A 21584-nucleotide genomic window follows, 5' to 3' on the forward strand; every position below is an offset into this window, starting at 1 on the left:
TCCTTGATCTTTGGGTTTTGACATCAAACTTTACGCTGACGTTCTCATAGAAGTGTTTGCTTTCATTTGGTGGCTTTGTATTTCATTGATAGCATTGTTCTTGCAGTGACGTATGTCTTCATGTTGTTACATTATTTTCTTGTAACAACAATCTTTTAGTGATATTCGTCTTAGCAATGACGTTTCCATAAGGATATTCAGCTAGGCAACAATGTTATCGCCAGTACTTGTTGTTGAAGTCGTATTGGCTCTGGTGTTGGCAATGAAGCAATACTAGTGCTGGTCATTAATGGAACTAAGCTAGCACTTGTTTTTGCATGAACGTGTTCCACACTTGTCTTTGCAACGTAGCCACATCAATTGTTCTTATCATGAAGTCGCGCAAAGTTTGCATTTGCATTGAGGTTGCATCCATATATTTCTTTGCATCGAAGTCGCGTCACCACTTATGTTTGTCATGAAACTGCGCCAACTCTTGCATTTGCATTGAAGTATCGCCATTACTTTGTCTACTGAAGCAAATTTGTACTTATCTTTTTTAATGAAGCCTTTTCAACATGAAGCCACGTCAACACTTCACTTGCACCACAGCCGCGCCAACATTCATTTTTTTCATGAAGCCATATTGACACTTGCACTTGCACTAAAGTTGCACCAACATTGGCCTTCATAATGAAGCTACATTTGCACCAATTTTTAGAAGCAACATAGCTCAGACATCGAGGGTACATAGCACTATAGCCAGATATCAAGATTTCAGAGATGCCAACAAGACTTTGAAGATGCAAGGATTTCTCATTATGACTTCAGAGATGCCAATGAAACCTTGAAGTTTCAAGAAGAATGCCGCCAAAACTTTGAGGATGAAAGGAGCTCTCATTAAGACTTTGAAGATGCAAGGAGATGCCAACAAAACCTTTAAGTTTCAAGAAGCTCCCATCAAGACTTTGAGGATGCAAAGAGATGCCAACAAAACCTTGAAGATGTGAGAAGAATGCCGCCAAGACTTTGACATTGCATGAACATGCCCTTAAAGGAGAGATGATGCAACACCAACCTCAGATGCTGGAGGAAGGTGACATTGTCCAAATTTTAAAGACATGATGTGAAACTACACCACTCAGAAGGGAGATGATGTGGTTCAAATTTCAGAGTTGTAAAGTAACACAACCTAGAAGAGAGACGATGTAGCTTAGGCTTGCAAGGTACAAAAAGATGCCCCTAAGAGATAAGTGATGTAAAGAATACTTTAGAGACGTAGGAGGATGTCCACAAAAAAGGGGCAATGCCATGCAGACTTCACTCCAATTCTTTACAGCTGTCATTTTCTACCACAATGATTTTTGAGCATCATTTAGTGAGCAATTGACTGATCTTAAGTGACGCCTTGCCAATCAAAGGGTTCTTGAAAGCACGTTGATGACCTATGGAGAAACTCTTCAAGTTAGACAAGCAATCCTTTTTCTTTTCATGTGACTGAACTTAGTGAAAAGTACTAAGCTGCTTACGTACCCCAGAGAGGGATCAAGTCATTACGTAGTTCAACAGATTTTTTTTGATGATTTTTTTTTTTTATAATTTTTTTTTGTTTGTTTTTGCAAAAAGAAGGGCGCAGTGTGTAATAGTGGGTATCACCACTAATCGAACCCGAGACCTTAGCCTCAAGAGTGACATCGGCATCCAACCACTACGCTACACTCGCAATTGGTGACATGGAGTGGGATTAATTTCTTCTTATTGGTACGCTTTCAAGGATAATGGGAAGACATCATATACTCTTACAGCACTACAGTGGGCAGTTTAAACTCTTACCAAGGAGCAATCCTCGATTTTCAAGTGTAGAAGTGTTTAAGGAACTTCCCATTGATGGGGCCGATCCTTACACCATTATCGCCAATCAATTTGTAAGCTCCAATGGTGTTTGCCCCTTGCTTGAGAGTTGGAAGTATATCACAAGCAACGGTCACATGGTTTGACCCAATAACTTCATCAAAGTTTAGATCAATCTTGTTTTCTTTGGCAAGCTTCATGATTTGTTCTTTGAAGACGAAGCATTTTTGGACTGGGTGGCCAATGATGCGATGATATTTGCAGTAGTTAGGGTTATCAACTTTCCCCATGTCTTCTAGCTGCTTGCATTCTGGCAATTCAATCAGCTTCAATTGCAATAGTTGTTCTAAGATGTTTGGCACATCTTCATCGGGGAACAGATATACTTTTTGCTCACGTTCCTTAAAAGTCAGGCGACGCACTTCGTTCTTTTGCCATCCTTCAAGTTGTTTTTCATTTGCATTTGCTCCTTTTCTTGGAACCTTGACTTCGGCAGTGTTAACAACCATTGGGTCTTTGAGGTTGCTTTTTGCATTCCTGTCATTCCTCCTTATTTCTTTTCTGCTTTCCTCAAGTATGGGAGGGTTTGTACTTCCATGGCTAGAGATACTTAATTCCATGTCATGCGCACGAGTTGCTAACTCTTCAAATGTTCGAGGCTTTATCCCTTGAAGGATGTAAAGAAGTCCCCAATGCATGCCTTGGATGCACATCTCTACAGCAGAAATTTCAGAAAGTCTATCCTTGCAATCCAAGCTCAAAGAACGCCATCGATTGATATAATCGACCACCGGCTCATCCTTCCATTGTTTGGTATTGGCAAGCTTCATCATACCTACCATGCGCCATGTGCTGTAGAATCGGTTGAGGAACTCCCTTTCAAGTTGTTCCCAACTATCGATTGACTCAGGTTCTAAGTCTGTATACCAATCAAAGGCATTCCCTTTTAGTGAACGGACAAATTGCTCTACAAAGAGGCCTTCTTGAGTCCATGCATTCTCACAAGTTTCTACAAAGTGAGCAATGTGTTGCTTAGGATTTCCTTTGCCATCAAATTGCAAGAACTTGGGGGGTTGATACCCATTTGGCATTCTCATGTTGTCGATGCGCTTTGTGTAGGGTTTTGAATATGTGAGAGAACTTGTAGAATAACCTCCATATTGTGCTCGGATGGTATTTGTTATCATGTCTTGTAATTGTTGGACTGACAACAAAGCAACCGAAGTAGATTGTTCTCGTCGAGAAGTGTTTTCAATTTCTCTCCCTTCGTCATCCTTCGTAGATGTGAATTTATGACCATGGCTTGATTCACCAAGATCTTGTATTTCGAGTTTGTTCATTAAAGTTGCAATTTGGAGTCAAGTGCTTTTGTGAGAAAGACAACCCTTTGTTCCATTTCAGCCATCCTTTGTTCCATTTCAGCCATCTTTTCTTCCATGGTAGAGGTGTTAGTCATCATGACTGACACAACTTCCCAAGATGATGGAGAAGAAAGTGAATTGATGTGAGCCCGTGAAATCTCTTTTTTTGGGTTCCCTTCGGTGGGAGAGAAATCGTGCGACCAACCTCTTGTGAAGGAAGAAGGGGATTTGCCCCCATATTTAAGGTGTTCCAAGGTGGAGATGTCCTTGTTGATGACCTTGTTTCTTGTAAGAGAGTCTAAGGAGATGGTTGTTTGGACCTTGGCTTCCTTGGTTGATTGAGCTTGAAGTTGATTATGAGCATTAGGTTGGCTACGATTGATTGCACCAATGCAATTGTTGGTGGTAGCCGTACCAAGTCTAATTGAAGTAGCTATTGTTGAAGCTTGAATGTTCTTGCTAGAGGCCATTGAAGTTGGTAGCAAGATGATAAAGATTTCTTTCTTTGAAGGAGAAGGAGATGAAAGGCAGAGAGGTCCCACCGGGCGTGCCAGAATATGTAGACGACTAAATTTCTCGTTCGAAATAAATCAAACAAGTAAAATAGTTTCACAAATGCGAATTTGTATTGATGATTGTGTGGTACAATTCTCTGAAATTACAAAAGAGTGATCCTCTGATTCGATCTCCTTAAAAGACTTGTTGATTGGATTTGTAGTAATGTGATTTTGATTCGAACACCCAATGTACTTCAATTTGACTAAAGAATGGATCAAAGATCTTTGGAACAAAATTACAATGAATCTCTGGCTATGAGCTTGTTGGAAATCCTTTATTCTTCACGTTCTTCGTGTTCTTCGTGTGTTCTTTGTCTTCGAAGGTTTGTGGTGGAAGTTCTTCGGGGCTTTAGAGGCTTGAATCCGTTGAACTTCACTGATTTGTGATTTCTTGAGGTTTCTGGAGGCTTTTGAGCTTGATTCCAGTGAACTTTGAGATCTAAGAGGATGATTTGGATGATTCCTCTTCGAATGTTCTTTGTATTTGAAGGTTTGTGGTGGAAGTTCTTCGGGGCTTTGGAGGCTTGAATCCGTAGAGCTTCACTGATTTGTGATTTGTTGATGTTTTCGGACTTTTGAGCTTGATTCCCGCAAACTTTAGGATCTAGGCAAACGGTTTGGATGATTCTGCTTCGAATGTTTTCTGATTTTGAGGTTGAAGTTCTTGAAGTTCTTGAAGGCTTTGAGGCTTGATTCCTGCAGAGCTTCTGTACTTTTGAGTGCTTCAGATGGCTTGGTCTCTCCCTCAAATGCCTTAGGAAGGCTTCTATTTATAGGGTTTAGAGGTGGGTGAGCGACACGTGGCGGAGTCTGATTGGTGACACATGTTACAGCCTGATTGGTCCGCTTATGTCATCGCTTACACGTGCTGGATTGCTTGTGTCATCGCTTACACGTGCGAGGCTGCTTGTGTCATCGCTTACACGTGCTGATGTGTGATTGGTTTTTGCATGACACTTGGCAAATTTCTGTTGGCTTTTGAATAGTGATAGCAAAACCTAGTAGCAGTACGTGGTGATTTGTAATTGGCTGTATTTTGTGGACTTGATAATGTGACGTGTCAGCTTGTGATAGGTCGGGAGTTTTCCCTCTCTACAGATGCCATAGGTTGAAACTCTCTCAAAAAAATAAAAATAAAAATAAAAAGCTTAAATCACTAAGTACTTTATAACAAAAAATTATTATAACGTGATAATAATATACATACATGTTAAAAACCTCTGTATTTTCTAATTATTAAGTTATATAAAGTTACATTATATTTATATTACACAATACACATTCGCATAAGTCACAATTCATACAAATAACATAAATAAAATAACACACACAATCAGACACACTCACATATATATAATATAAATTTATAATAAAGAGAAACACTAATGACTCACAAATACTCTCTTTTTACTCTTAGAGAGACTTATGATCTATGTTGTTATTTGCTTTTGGGGTGGACTAATATGTAGCCAGGGTGTGCAAGATTTAAGCACGGTGTGCAAACATATTTTCAAGGGCAAATTGTACTAATAAAAAAAATATTATATATAAAATTAAAAAAAAAAAAAAAAATTTCAAGTCAGGAGGTTCAATTGAACCCCCTGAGCATAAAGTAACGCCGCCGTAACATGGTTAATGAGACTCGCTGATTTTCATGTTTTGAGTGGAACTTGTCTTTGCTAAGGATGAGCACACTTTAACTCATTTCTACTCAGTATATTGACTCAATGTACATGCAAAACTCGTCTCTTGGAGAGACGAGTAGTTCACGAAAAGCCTAGTTTGCAAAATAAATTTACCACATTATTAGTTTAGCAAATGATTTTTAAAAATATATTATAATGGCATATACAACAGTTATACTATAATATTTTTGTATTCATGACTTGACATACTAAGTCTCATCATAGGTGCCTGCTGACGGAGTATTGATTTCCGGTCACTCTTTTGGAATTGATGAATCGACTATGACTGGAGAGAGCATGATGGTGAGCATTTCTTTTATCTTGTAGTCTTTGTTGATGATAATTATTTGTTAAGAATCTTAGAATTTAGTTGTATTACTCAATATTTCTCCGTAAAAGAACTTGGGTTCAAATTTCTCTTCATTTATTGTAAAAAGATGATAGCAATAAATTAATAATTGCTAGTTCTTTAATTTTTATTTTATTTTTCAGGTTGACAAGGATTCCAAAGATCCATTTCTAATGTCTGGCTGCAAAGTTGCAGATGGTAGTGGCACCATGCTGGTAAAATAAGTTTTTTCTTAACTATTTTCTTTTCTTCAATAATAATTTATTTTTTAACTGTTTAGTTTTAATCTTCATATACAATATCCAAATTCACAGTGAACTTTTTTTTAGTTATTTTATGTTATATGTTTAAATTTCGAAGTATTGAGTCCAGCCTAATGGAATAGTGTGGAGATTTTCTAGTTTAACTAAGTTATTATTTGAGTTTTCTTCACGTAGAATAAAAGCTTATTCCTTATTTAAGAAATAGTATTATGTTCCTTATTTTCAATTTTCAATTCACTAAGAAAGATATTCATTGATCATCACGTAATATGTATGAAAGCTTTATATATAGATTTCAAAAAGAAAAGAAAAGAAAGATTTATATATAGGCAATGCTGTAAAGGATTTGGTAGTACAAATTGGAATGTGTGAGAGCAAAAGACAAAGTTTTGTTGTAGTAAGATAGTTGGTTAGCATGAGAACATCTGCAGGCGTATTGGAGATTTGGATTAGTTTATATTTGTAAAATTTGCGAGAGTTTATGTGTTATAATTCTTATTATTGATAGTGATTTTTTGGTTCGCGTTATCCATGGTTCGAATTTAGGCTCAACTCAATCTTGTCGGGTGACAGAAAATTGCACCTGTTCTTGATTGAAGAGAAGAATGGATCGAATTTAGTTGGTTGTCAGGTGTGGCGAATTGAGTTTCGGCCGATTTAGATTGAAATGGCAACAAAGGAGACGTCGGAAGAAACTAGCTAGAGATCACAAGATCTCCACCAATCTGGGTAGCTTTTGGGTAGAGAGGGGGTTTTGGCGGTCAAATCGATTTGGGTCGATTTTGCGGAGGAGCCCCACCACTCAACTAGTCATCTTCGATTTTTGCAGTCAAGCACCTGCCATCGACCTTCGGTTGGCTCGGATCAATTGCAGGTCTAGTCGGGTGCGGTCAATTATGTCATGTGGCTTGGGTGGATGGACAACCCTAGATTTAGGCATAAAGTTTGAGCATTGTGTTGCTTGTATTTTATAAAAAATTAGTCAAGAGCTTTCATTATAATAAAAATATAACTTGTAACCCCTGTACATGCATGGGTGCATTACGCACACGTACAAACACAAGTATATATATAACACATTTCTACCTAGTAAGTAATAGCCAATACACACCACCGCACATTCTTGGTGCGTTGATCACTTCACAAGTATAAGTGCTTGTGGGGTGTGGGGGGCAAGGGTTAGGGTTCAAGTTTCCAGGAGGGAGTTTCACACACAAATACACTTAGATTAGGCTGGAGTAGAAATTCTATCTTGGTAAAAAAAAAAAAAAAAAAAGAAGAAGAAGAAGAAGAAGAAGAAGTAATAGCCAATACACATTCATAGTATTACATAGAAGCATATTAAATTCAAATTGTTGGGTTATAAATTGATCTTAGTTAATTGATCCAATTACTAAAGTTGATTAATTAGTCAAATTATATGCAAATCAGATTAAGACACAATCAAATCTCCAAACTAAATTAGAGTGTAACGGAAAATAAATTTGACACGGTGATTTAATCACGATGGAAAAAACCCTTGTAGATAAAATCCCATTGGGTGAATTTCAAGTCATCACTCTCGAAGAATCTACTTATAAGAAAAAACGGTGACAAGTACAAGGAATCTGACCTTGCAGGCCTATCTTAAAGTATTTACCTACAGTAGAACCTACTGAGCTATATCAATCTCAACTCCAATCCCAAATTGGACTGGATCTTATTAGAGTGACCCCTGTAAAAACACTATTTTTAACCAATTTTAAATCCAAGCTGATTATTAGATCTGTTATGGAAAATTTAGGTTAAACACGTACTCCTCAATATCATCCAAGTGCAGAATATAAATTAGACAAGATATGATGACCCAGCAAACCAATAAAACCTAACCAGTTTAACAGGAAAAACCTTGGGGGGGGGGGACTTAACCTTATCAATCCCGAGGTGAATAGTTTCACTATTAGATAGAGATTTAAGTCAGAATAACCCTATTTGTTGTAAATTTAACTACAGTTACCGAATAGAGCTTTGAATCCCCATAGATGTTTCTAATAGTGATTTGCTGCAACTTGAACCTCTAATCCAAGTACTTCAATGTTCATCCTTTGAAGAATTGAATCTAGTACACTTGATAGCTGGAAGATAGCAATTTGAATCCACCGATTCAATGAGAATGTGAGTGATCACTGGTAGAGACTTTGAAAGAGCAGTAGGCACAAACTTTTAGATCCCAAACTAAGCTACTCCAGAGTCTTGAAAAACATGCCCTAGGATTCCCCTTAAATATCTAGTGAAGCTGTTTTGAAACCCTAGTCATTTGATGGTTTGATGGGCTGAAATTTTGATTCTGGAATACAACTTTCGATCAATTGAACCTGTTATAATTATATAGTTCCTTAAATCAGATTCTTTCCTAATCTTGCACACTGAAATGCTCAAGATAATACTAGCATCTTGAGTATTTTCTAATCAATCCTACAGACTCTACGGGCTATATCTAAAGAAGTTTGTGTTCACATGTTTGCCAATAATACTATACAAATATAGAACCTAACAATCTATCCCTTTGGTAATACATGACAAAACTTATATACAAAATGAAATGCCAAAATACAAGAACAATCCTATTACAAGATTTTGCCTAGAACAAACACAATCCTAACCAAGATTCAACTATATATCCTACAAGTTGTAAGTATAGGCAGTCGAACATGATCAGAATAAACCTATATTTCCCGAAACACTCAAATAAAGCATCAAGGCATGCGTGGAAGGGAAAACATATATAGACATATGTATCACAATGCTATAGTATAAAGATAGATCCATTATAAGCAAAAAAGCATGTGAACATAACATAATAAGTTTGATACCAAATAAAAGAAAATAAAGTACATAACCAAAAAAAAAAAAATCTTAAATCTCCCCCTTAATCTATGAACAACAATAAAAACTCTCCCCCTAAAATCTAAACCAACTTCCCCTTTTTGTAACGTATTGCTAAAGGCAATCAAAATCAATTAGAAGAAGAAGGTGGTGGAGGCATCACTGAACTCCGAAATTCATGGAAGTCAACCCGCAAGGCTGCAACATCTCCCACAAGTGTGTCCAAAAAGCTATCCATGTGCAGCTTGAGTAGTCAAGAAAGACTGCATCATCTCACCATGAGTAGCCTGAAGATCAAGCATCCTTTCTAACATGGATTGGACAGAAGATGTGCTTAAGGAAGGGCCAACATCAGAATCTACATCAACCTCCAAATCAGCCTCAACATCATAATCATCATTAGTAATGTCCTCATCATTACCCTCCATAGATACATCCTCAGCTGCCCTAATCTTAACTTCCCTTAATTTAAATAGAGATTTAGGCAGTAATTTAAAAAAGAAAAAGAAATATTCTATTAGGAAAGTTATGATTGGAGAGGGAATAGACTTATATGTCACCTTTATACAAATCTAGTGGAACGTTAATTTATTCATAATTTAGAAAGAATTATTTCTTAAAACATGGAGAATATTCAGTATGGTTTACCCAATTTTACTTTTAGTATGCATTGTGTTTTAATTTTTTTTGGTTTTTTTTTTTTTTTAATTTTAAATAAAACCTTACATATACGATGCACACATATTAAGCAGTATCTTTGATTTATCTCAATTTTACTTATGATTGTTTTGTGGGTCCAATTAACAAGTGTCAAAGTATATTGATTAAGGTAAAATTTTTATTACAATGGATTAGGTTTTTTTTTTTATTTTTTTTAAAGGGTGTACAATCACCAAGCCCAAAAGATGGGACAAAAGGCTTACCCCTCAAGGTCACATCCTGACCATACACGTATGAACAGTTGGGCCAAGAAAGTGATGAACCTAGGTGAGTTAGAGAAGCTATGCCTTAAGCACACCAATGGCGTGGACTCTGCACAGTTGCAAGAACACGAAGGAAAGAGAGACACTCCCTGCCGCACTACGCTGGACACCGAGCACTAGACATGGTAAAACAGGCAAGTCGGGTCGGGTCAATTAGGTTGTGAGTCAAACGGGTCACAGGTCAAAAAGGGTCATTTTAAGTGGGTTAACAATGGGTTCGGGTGAATTGGGTTGCTGGTCGGGTCGAGTTGACTTGTATTTTTCATATGAATTTTATTTTTTATTTTTTATTTTTTATTTTTATAAAGAAAACAACATGTATTTGCCATTTGGAAAGTTATGTAACAAATTACTTGATGTAAAATACATTATTTTGAATTCACCACTTATATCAAAAATGAACTCAGTTAAACTTATTAATACTTATTCAATAATTTTAAAATTATACAAATCCTAACATTGGTATCTAAAACAAAATAACACGAAGATAAGTAAAACAAATATAGAAGTTTTATTTCTACACAATATCAACATTCCAAAATATAAAACAAAATTACAAATGACTTATTGGATAACTCATTTGATAAAGAATAAAAATATATAAGAAATTTATAATCTTGAAAATTAATTTTACAATCTATTATCAATTGTGGTTGACAATCTATTTCAATTTGAGATATAGATTAAAGTTTGATTGCTTACTTATTTATACATGGTATCTTTTATGAATATCATATCATTGTTAAATAACACACACTTTAGGAAATATCATAATTTATTTTGAAAAGTCATTTATTTTGGATATAAATTGTTAAAAAATAGGTCTAAATATTCATAATTTATGCTAATTTGATACTTTGGCTTCATTATTTTCACACTTGTGAATTTTTCTCACATATGTCTACAATTTTAAATTTATGTTTTTAACTCTATTGTAGCCAGATTATCTTGGCATGTACTTTGCTATTTGATATCTAAAATCTTTACTCATTACAGAATGCTCAACAATTTATCTTTCAATTAATTTGCATGCAATTATGTGAATGTATCAATTGTTTCCTTAAAACTCATAATAAACAATTAAACTAATATTGTCTTAATTTTACTTTTTTTTTTACCAAAAAAAAAAATGGTTTTAAAAAAATAGTTCGGGTTTGGGTCGGGTCACAGGTCGGGTCAAGTTAACCCACAAAAAACATGGATCAGGTCACGGGTCAACTTGTTTTTGTTTCGAGTAAAAAAAATCGGGTTCAGGTAGAATATTTTTCAGATTGGATTGGGCCAAATTAAAAAATTCTGACCTATTTTACCATGTTTACCTAGCACTACCTTGAGAGGTACTGGTCCCTCCCTATTTTGGTGCTGCACTAGACCCCCTCATAGGATAGTACCTTGCTTGGGCAGTACAACATACACGTGTAGCTCTCCCTTTGGCTTAAGAAAAAGACAAGTCCACAACCGTGTCTGGCACTGTCCTTCCTTCGCACGCCTTATTCATGCAGCTGATTCTTTCTCTCTTCTCCAGTGGGCAAATCTTGTACTATTGTTAGCTGTCCTCTAGGGTTTGCAAGCACTAATAGAGTGCTGCCACCTGCCCTTGTACACCAGGTGTCTTCCTTGTACTATAAAAGGAAACATACAAAGGTCATCCTAGGTATCAAAAAAATACACAAGGAATGAGGTAGAAAAGGATAGGAAGAGAAGGATAGAAGCTTACACTGAATAAAGAACAAAGGTGTAACGTTGGTTTTCATTGAGAAGAGTACAATATTCTTGCACGAATAAGGACACCAAAATCCTTCTTGTGGTTTTTCACCCCTTTTTCATGGGGTTTTCCATGTAATCCTTTGCCTTTGTCTCTTCGTTTAGTTTTATTCTTGTTCTTCCTTGTCCATATTAGCAGAGCAGCATTGTTTTAGATCCTTGACAAAATGGTGTTTAAATGTACTCTTGTTATGGTTTAGGGGTTTCCCAAAGTAATCTCTAAAAATCTAACTTGCACGCATAAACGGAGTCTTCAGTTGAAGTGGTATTTGTTTCTTAGCTTTTACTACCTCCTAATGTGATACTTCAAATTTTGGGGATTTGATTGTTATGTAAATTGTTTGAGTATGTGTTCTGCGGGAATTTCGCATAAGGTGTTTATTAGGTTGAATTTGGCTTATAAGTGCTTGCAAAGACCTCCAATTATAATTTGATTAGTCCTTTTGGAGTATAAACGTAGATATGATCAATACTTTTCTCAAACCTCCAATTATAATTTGACTAGTTCTTTTGGAGTATAAACGTAGATATGATCAACACTTTTCTCAAACCTCCAATTATAATTTGACTAGTTCTTTTGGAGTATAAACGTAGATATGATCAACACTTTTCTCAAACCATTATAAATGGTATTAGACCAAACTCGGTAACATCCATGTGACATTGAGTTTTATTTTCATAAGAAAAAGTCAAGTCATTATGATTTGCTCTTTCATTTGCACCAACTTGCTTACTTCATCTTATGTTTTCTCTTTCTTTTTTTAGTTTATTATATATATATTTTTTTTAAATATTTATTTTTAGGTGACTAGTGTTGGGTTAAATACTGAGTGGGGTTTGCTCATGGTTAGTACTTCAGAAGAGACTTGTGAAGAGACAGCGTTGCAGGTCAACTTTTTTATCTTTCTCGCGTTAAATTTCATGTTTTGAATGTAATGTTTACTTGTAAATGACTTGTTATAGATACGCTTAAAAGGAGCTACGACTTTAGCTGGTATGCTTGGACTTTCAGTAGCTGTCTCTGTCCTTATCATAACTTTAGTCAGGTAACACATACTCAAACAGTTGATATAATTTGATGAGAGTGGAGTAGCATATCATTTTCATTCGGGTTCATCATTGATATCATTTTTGTTTTGTTATGCATCAACCACAATAAGCTGTTGTAATTGAACCAACACTTTCACTCGAGTGTACCATTGCTAAAATTTTTATTACACCAATCACAAAAAATCATATCAATCATTGAGAAAGAATTATTTTGGTAAACTTATTTTATTGAGAATCTCACTCTCTCAGAGTTATGCATGACCACATAAATCAGATGTACGTAGATATTGTTGTATATTGGTGTATTCTAGGTATGTTCCATAAATCAAATTCTTACTTGTGAGAACCTCATCAAGAGGGGTTACTTAATGGCGAGTTAGTGTTGTATGTGCTGTTGTCGTGGGCAAACACCTTTTGATTAATTGTAGTGTGGCTTTTGAGTTGTGGAGTTTGATATTTAGGGTGTTTGGGGTTCAATGGGTATTACCTGAGAAGGTTCTTGATTTATTATGTGGATAGCATAGTAGGGGGCCTAATTTAGATATTTGAAATATTAATCCTTTACGTTTGATGGGGACTCTACAAAGGGAAATAAATCAGTGTACTTTTGAAGATGAGTATTATATGTCTGCTCAATTGCAAGCATCCTTCATTAGTTCTCTTTACAAATGGCCATTTGTTTTGGGTCTCATAGTTAGTAACTTGGTTCAATCCTTCATAGAGTCCATCCGTATGTGAATATTTTGCAATTGTAATTCTTTAGACTACTTCGTGCCTATTTTCGTGAAGTAATTTATTTTCAATAAAATTATTCTTACCTATGAAAAAAAATAAATATTGCTATATACAAAATAGGTTGTAATATATAATATTTAATAGTGGAGAGTGTGTTGTATGTAGTATAACTTACTCTGCCCTCTCTTAAAAATCATCATCGCTTTTGGGTGGAGATTGTAGATTGCCTTTGTGTTAGAATCTCTTTCTCTCTCTCTTGTGTGTGAGTCTTTGTGTTTGTTTCTCAAAAAAAGAAGAGAAAAAATAATGGAGAGAGTTTCTAAATTAAATTAAAGATATTATGTGAATCTTTAAAAGAGAGAGCCTGTAAGTTCCATGATCTGTATCCCCTTTAGATGACATATCGGCATGTCCATTCTTTCCTACGAAGGCAGGGTGCATGGTACTTAATCTCCTTAAAAGCGGTTTTAGACTCAAATCGACATGAGCTTGGGAGTACACGATGCTTCTTAAAAAGAGGCAAAAGAGTCACCACTTGGTTATAGGTATAGGAACCAAAACATGACTCCATGAAAGTCTTCCTACTAGACAAGGTCCGGAGTTAGAGTACAGAAAGGGAAGAAGTTAGGCACCCCAAGGCTGCCCAGCCATAGCTGGCCTTCATTGTTACTGGATAGTGAATAAATGGTTTCTATCGAATGAGCCTATGTGAACGCGCGCATGCATCTAAGCCTTAGAGTTCGTCTGCAGGTCATATGAGACAGATATGGAAAGCAGAATAGACATGTGAAGGGCAATCGAGCATGTGAAGATATGACCATGCAAGCATGTGGGTATGGAAGCATGTGAACAATGTGAGAGTGCAAGCATTTAAGGATATGAACATACGAGTATGTGAACATCTAAGTATGTGAACATCTAAGCATGCGAGTATGGGAGCATCTAAACTTGCAAGCATGTGAACATCAAAACTTGTGAGCATCTAGTATTGTGCACATATGGGCATGTTAGCATCCAAGCATGTGAACAAGTGAGCGTCAAAACATGTGTGAGCATCATAACATGTGAGCATATGAGCATCCAAGTATGTGAACATGTAAGCAACCAAGCATGTGAACACGCAGGCATATAAACACATAAGTGTGTGAGTAGCATACAAGCATATGAATATTTATAAGCACATGAGCATTTAAGCATCCAAGTACACATACCTCTTGCTGCCTAATAAACTTAGCATTTAAGCACAATTATCAAAGCACGTGAGCGCATGGACGTCCAACTGCATGATTACATAAACCTCCAAGCATATAGACATATCATCATCCAAGTGTGTGCACATGTGGATGCAAAAAAAAAAAATGATTGATTTTTAATGAGAATTAATGATTAAGTCTTATGAAGGAGTGACACTTAATTGTAGTGGAGTCTTCATTAAATCTTGAATATGAATATCTTTCCTTTATTAAACTCAACATCAATTATTAAATGTGATCTTGATCTTTAAATGTTCTCTTGCCTTTTAAAGTGTTCTTCAATCAATTGACTTTTATTGCCAAAGATATCAAAAATTAGTTAAAATTCAAATATACAAGTATTTTAAGAAGGATCATCAAATTAAATATGCCATCAACTGCTCTGTCATTTCGTAATTAACTTTTAGATTCAAATTCAACTGTCTCCAATATATTAGGCAATATAATCTCTTCATTGTCAATCATTAATGTTTGTCAACTATTTAAAAATTAAACCCTTTAGCCTTTTAGGAAATATTTGCAATTAATACCTCATTAATCACTTGTCTTTTCCTTAATTGACTTTTAGGTTTAAATTCAAATTAGTCATCTTTTATCATTAATGCTTGATTGTCACCAACTTGGAAAGATTTTAATCTTGAATAAGTCCAATAAGAGTTTCCTTGTTAAAAGAATCAGATTAATGCTTGCCATTCAAATCTAATTGACTGTTATCTTTTAGGAAATATCTTGCCATTAATGCTTAATTGTCTTCCATGATTATCTTTCAGATTTTATGACCCTTTAATTAACCCTAGAAATTAAAAAAGAAAGAAGATTAACTACACAATTTTTAGATATTTATGGTATTTTGAATATATTATATGTGATACAAAAGGAAACAAAACAGGACAGAAAATATACACTTAAAGCGGGTAAAGAAAATAAGGAAAGATAATAAATATGACATTAAAAGAAAATAAGACAAAAAATTAAAGAAATTTGGGTTTTGCCCAGATTGGCTATTTGTCGTAAGAAAGATGCGTAGAAAAAATATGGGAAGATATTAAATTTGGCATTAAAAGCAAATAAGACAAAAAATGAAAGAAATCTAGGTTCTGCCTAGATTGGCGTATGCCGTACGCATCTTTCTACCGGTGTACGCATCTGGGCTTCAAGCTAGATTCCCTGAAAAATGATAAGAACAAGAACCCTAATTGGCTAAAGAGTGTGTACATAGAGAAAATGATGCGTATGCACCTAATCTTATGCATACGCACCTTGAGGTAGATTCTAGGGTTTTAACAAATTTACAACAAGATAGAGAAAATAAATCAAATGACAAACATAGAACATGATATGATGCAAAACAAAAAAAAAAAAAAACATAAAAGAAACAAGAAATCGAGGAGGAGAGTGTGGATCATGGGAAAGATCCACATCTCCTCCTCATGACACTCACAATGATGTTGATTGGCCGGTCCCTTGGCTAAAATTGACTACCGTAGCTTTGTGTGTGGATTAACAACTTGGATAAATGTTGAATTTGGGTATATGGTTAAGAAACCTTAGACTGATGAAAAGATGGTTATAGGATCGCAAAAATGGTCAGTGTGATTGAGAAATCATGAGTAAAAGATTAGTTTTACAATAACCAATGGTTGGAAAACTTAATCAAATCCTTATAAAAATTGTTCTCAAACTCTTAGAAACTCACTAAGTATTTTGGAGTGATTTTGGCAAAGCTTCTGCTATGGGTGAAAGTTGGGATCCTTTGGTGGTGAAAAGTGGGGGTATTTATAAGCTTTGTGGCGGCTAGGGTTTTTTTAGTGGACGCTAGGGTTTGGTGGGACGTTTTAATCAATCAATGGGCCAAATTGATTGACTAAAAATCCCACCAAAAAGGAAAAAACTAATTTTAGGCTTCTGACCTAAAGAGTGCGTACACATTAAATTAAGTGCGTACACGTTCATACGCACGTGTACGCACTCTTTGTAAGCCTTATGAAAATTGGGCTTTAAAAAGAGTTTTGGGTTTGAAAGTGGATTTTGGGCTTAGACTTAGTTTCTTGGGTCACATTTTAGGCTCTATTAAGTCATTGAGCTCTACACACGGCGCTAGCTAATCGTTTTGGTTGTGATTTGATTTCTTGTCATTGGGATCCGGGGACTTGGATATAGGTAGGAACGAAATAAGGTGTTTACAGAGCCGTTGAAAAGGTTAGTTGGATTTTGATTAAGGTAGCTTGACTCCAATTTGATCGGTTGAACTTATTGCGTTCGATTAAGATATGGCTCGATTGGTCAAAGCTTGTTTGATATGATTTCCCTAACTTTCTATTTCCTCAATTCCTGCCTCGATAGTAGGTCAATTAGTCGAGCTTATGAGTTCGATTGAACTAAGTGAAATCTCAGTCAGTCAAGATAGGAGAAAACTGTTTTTTTGTATAATTTTCATAAAATGATTTTTAAGTGTCTTAAATAGGTAGTATGCTTTCATTGCTTTGTGAACATTAAAATTAACTAAAGTGACTTTCCAATGATATCTTTTGAAGGGCTATTACCCCCTTGACTATTAATAGCTAGGAATCACAAATTTACCAACGTACTGGTGTTGAAAATGAGTCTGACACAAACAGTACGTCGACACTGGCATAAATGTATCAAATACGTACCTAGGGAAAAAAATTTAATTTTTAATTCAAACACGGTTGCGATACGTCTGTGGCACGGAATAGAAAAAATGACAAAAGAAGAAGAAGAGAAAACTTGAGATGGTCACACTCACACATGGAAACTCCACCACTGTCGATATGTTGTTTAGAGAGTTCTATTCCAGCCCTAATTTCATTCACACCTCTCTTTTTCTCACTCTTGCTCTATCAAGTCTCATCACCACTTATAGCCACAGATCGGCGATCGAAGAGTCACCTTGCACCCACCCCTTCGTCAATCATTGACCTGTAGGTCTCTTTCTTGGTATCACACTCTCTCTATCTCTTTCTCTTTTGCTCTATCAAGTCTCTCCTTATTATTTTATTTTCCTTTTGAATGATATATCGATGGTTGAGCCTGGGTGGTTATTTTAATTTTTGGAAATTGTTATTGGGTGTGTTTAGTTTGGTATTTATTATTTACTGGGTGGTTAGTAACTTAGTTTATGTTGTGACTTGTGAGTGGTTTTTTACAAAGTATATGAGTATTATTATTTAATAATGATATAAATATAATCCACAAATATCTCAAATTCTTGGTTTATACTTTAAATAATATTTTTTTAGGTGTTATGGTACTTCTTTGTCATCTATTATTGCCTTTAAATTAATTTTAGATATATTTTCAATTTTTTTTTGTTAATTAGTTTTAAAATCCAAAATAAACATAAAATAATTCAAATATAAAAAAATATACCTAAAAATAAATATTAATTAATTAATTAATTGTCACATCCTTGACGTATCATATCCTAGCTTTTCAAAAAATGTCACGTCGTCGTATTATGTATCGTGTCTATACTCATGCTACATAGATTAATAGTGATCCATTTTCAATTTGTGAGTTCTTTTTTCTTTTTACCATTTTCATAAAATTCACAAGAATTATCTCAAGAGTACTATTTGAATAATTATACTTATCACCAAAGAAGAAGGTACTAATGGAATAATTCTTGGTATAGTTGTATCCTGGTTATAAATTTATAGTAATCCTAATGTATCATTTATATGAGGGCAAATATTGTCTAAGGACAACAAAATATTCATGCCACTAAGCCCTTTTTGTTTTCCAATTATTTTGTTGTTACTTCATTATATTACATATATTTTCCCAACAGATATTTTACTGGCCATAGCAAAGACATAAATGGTGTTTCGTTTATGCCAGGCCAGACGAAAGCTGGTCCTGCCATGAAGCGTCTCACTAAATTTTTCGCTATTGCGGTATGTTTTTTTCTTTTGGGGGGAGGGGGGTGTGCGCATGTGTGTTGGGCACATGAGAGATATATGTATACTGAGAAACTGCATAAAAGGGCTCAAAATTTATGCCATATTTAATATTAGTACCCAAGTTTTTAATTTCATCTTAAATCCTTAAACTTATCAAATGAGAAGAGTAATGTTATCAAGAGAATATTTTTCAGAACCATTGATATAATTTGATGAGATTGGAGTAGCATTTCATTTTTATTTTGGTTTGTCATGGATACCATTTTTATTATGCACCAATCACAATAAATGTTAAATATTAGTATTTATATACCATGATGACATATGTTAGAATATATGCGGAGGTGGAAGCATAAAATAGAGAACATAAGAACAGAGGGTTACGTGGTTCAGCCTTGTCGGCCTATGTTCACGGAAGACACCCTCAAGAGCTACAACTTTATTATATGAGAGTGTAGTACAATTCTTGTGTTACAATGAACCATAACATAAGTATATATAAGAGGCTAAACCCTAAATTATTTGTACAAGTAGGAGACCTGCATAGCACATAAAGTAGGATGGGCTTGTGCCTACGTTGTTGGGCTAATATGTTTAATATATCTCTAACACCCCCATTTCAAATTCAAGGTGGAAGCTTGATGAAGGCTTGGGGTTGGATACGCTTGAGAAGATTCTTTAAAGAAACCACAATGATAAATTGGCCAAATGAGCAATTTCAAAGCTTCAAATGAAGAAATGGAGTCCAAAATCGGAATTTATGCAAAAAAACTAAGCAAGATAGGCATTGTCTGGAAAATTTTGACTTTTGGTAAAAGTCAATGCAAAGTCAAAGTCAACACATGGTCAAAGTCAACAATTAAAGGATTTCAATGGTCAAAGTAGTAGTCGGCAAAGTCTGGGTGGTTCAAGTCAGGTCGCGTGTTTGAGTTGTAGAGAAGTTTATGTCATAAATGACGTGGCGATGACATAAGCTATGGTTGACGTGGAGAGGCTTGCGTGGTTGTTGACATGGATAGGATGATGACATCATCACGACATTATCAAAGTTCTTTAAGCGTGTGGTGGCCTGTGTAACGACAAAGAAACCCAGGTGGCGCGTGAAGAACCTAAACGATGCGTGGAGGTGCGTGCAGAAGCGTATGGAGGTCGGATTCCTGGGTTTTGTAGATTAGTGGACGACGAGGTTGACTAGGCGGTGCATGGGGAACCCAAGAGGTGTGTGGAATTGTCTCTAGGAGTTGAGGTCGCTCATGGAGGCATGTGTGGTGGCTTTTGGTGACCGAAATTTTGGGTTTTCTCGCGGGAGTCCGAAGAGCTTGGCCGTGTGATTAGTTTCATGAAGGGAAGGCTCAATTTGCACAGATTTGAGATTAGATAGGAATAACCTTCTTGGGTTTATGGATTTAGGACATGATAGTGAGGCAGCGACAATGGTTCCATGGAATCTGTATGATGCTATGGAGTCCATATCTAAAGGCAGCAAGGCAAGCGATTGTGATCAATTTGTGCATGTGGAATCTTCTTTGTTGGGGCTAAATAGAGATATTTTGCATGAAGCCAAGAACGAAGTTTGGCTCTGATGCCATGTTAAATATTAGAATTGATATACCATATGAATATATTAGAATAGATGCAGAAGCAGAAGTATAAAGTAGAGAACACAAGAACACGAGGGTTACGTGGTTCCTCTTTGTTGGCCTACGTTCAAGGAGGAAACCCTCAAGTGTTATATCTTTATTATATGAGAGTGTATTACAATGAACCATAACATGAGTATATATAGGAGGCTATATCCTAGACTACTAGTACAAGTAGGAGACTTGCCTTGTACACAAAGTAGGTTGGGCTTGGGTAGGGGCTGCTCCACATTAAGTCCAGGGTGGTCATAGGACCACTTGGACCTGGAAAAAAAATTATTATTATATATAAATTTTAAAAAATTTATGATTTTTTTATTAAAAAATATTTGTGATCATCCTAAATTTTTTTAGGCATAACATAATTAAAGTTTGGCAAGAAACTTGATTGTAGATTAAGACTACAACTCTACTCAAAATTTTTTTATTGGAAGTGAATTTTGAGAAATCTATCATTGGATTTTATTTTCTTATTATATTCTCCATACTTGCAAAATTTCAAAAAGATCAAAGATTAATAGCTGTGTCATTAATCAAATGTTTAAAATTTGAGTTTTTGTAGTCTAAAATTATACATAAAAAATAAATTTATGAATCGAATAGTAAATAACATCTGATTGACACGAATTTTGACATGTGTTTTAAGAACATAAAGAACATACAATTCAACGGTTAGATTTTAAAAATATGTAGCTATGTTAATTTTTTAGTGAGAGTTGTAGCCTTAGGTTACAACTAAGTTTGTAGCCAAATTTTGTCCTTAAACTTTGGTCCCCTTAACAATATATTAGGTTCTTACGAACAAAAAAGAAAAAGTCCAAGAAAATTTTTATCTAACTAAAATTTTGAAAGAAATGTAACTTGTAGCAACGATAATGAGACCATCATGCAAAGATTTCAAAATAACAAAATTCATAATAGAAAATATGTGTGTGTGTGTGTGTGTTTTTTTTTTTTTTTTTTCAATATATGAAGTTTTATTTTTATAAAATTTTGCATAATTTAATATACTTAATGACCACCTTAAAAAATATTCCTAAAACCGTCACTAAACTTGGGCTTGCCTTGTTGGGCTAATATATCTTGTGGGGTATAGGAATTTTAATAAGGTAATTGCGCCACATGTCATACCCGTGGTTGATGGGGGCTATTATTGTGTTGAGGAGGTCACACCCCCGGACAGTAAGGCCACGTTAGTGGCACGTTACCAGAGGAGGTCATACTGTAGAGAAATAGCTTCGTAGAAGGGGTAAGCCCTGACATGACTAAAGGGATGGTGGCTGCCACCACATTTAATGCATCCCACCAAACCTCCTAGCTGCATTT

At 35.3% G+C, this 21584-nt stretch overlaps 1 pseudogene; it reads left to right on the forward strand.

Moving 5' to 3' along the window:
* The window catches only part of LOC115982064, a 107694-nt pseudogene that overhangs the window by 34534 nt on the left and 51576 nt on the right, over positions 1 to 21584 (forward strand).

Source organism: Quercus lobata, chromosome 3 (assembly GCF_001633185.2).
Source record: "Quercus lobata isolate SW786 chromosome 3, ValleyOak3.0 Primary Assembly, whole genome shotgun sequence".
NCBI classification, from domain to species: Eukaryota; Viridiplantae; Streptophyta; class Magnoliopsida; order Fagales; family Fagaceae; genus Quercus; species Quercus lobata.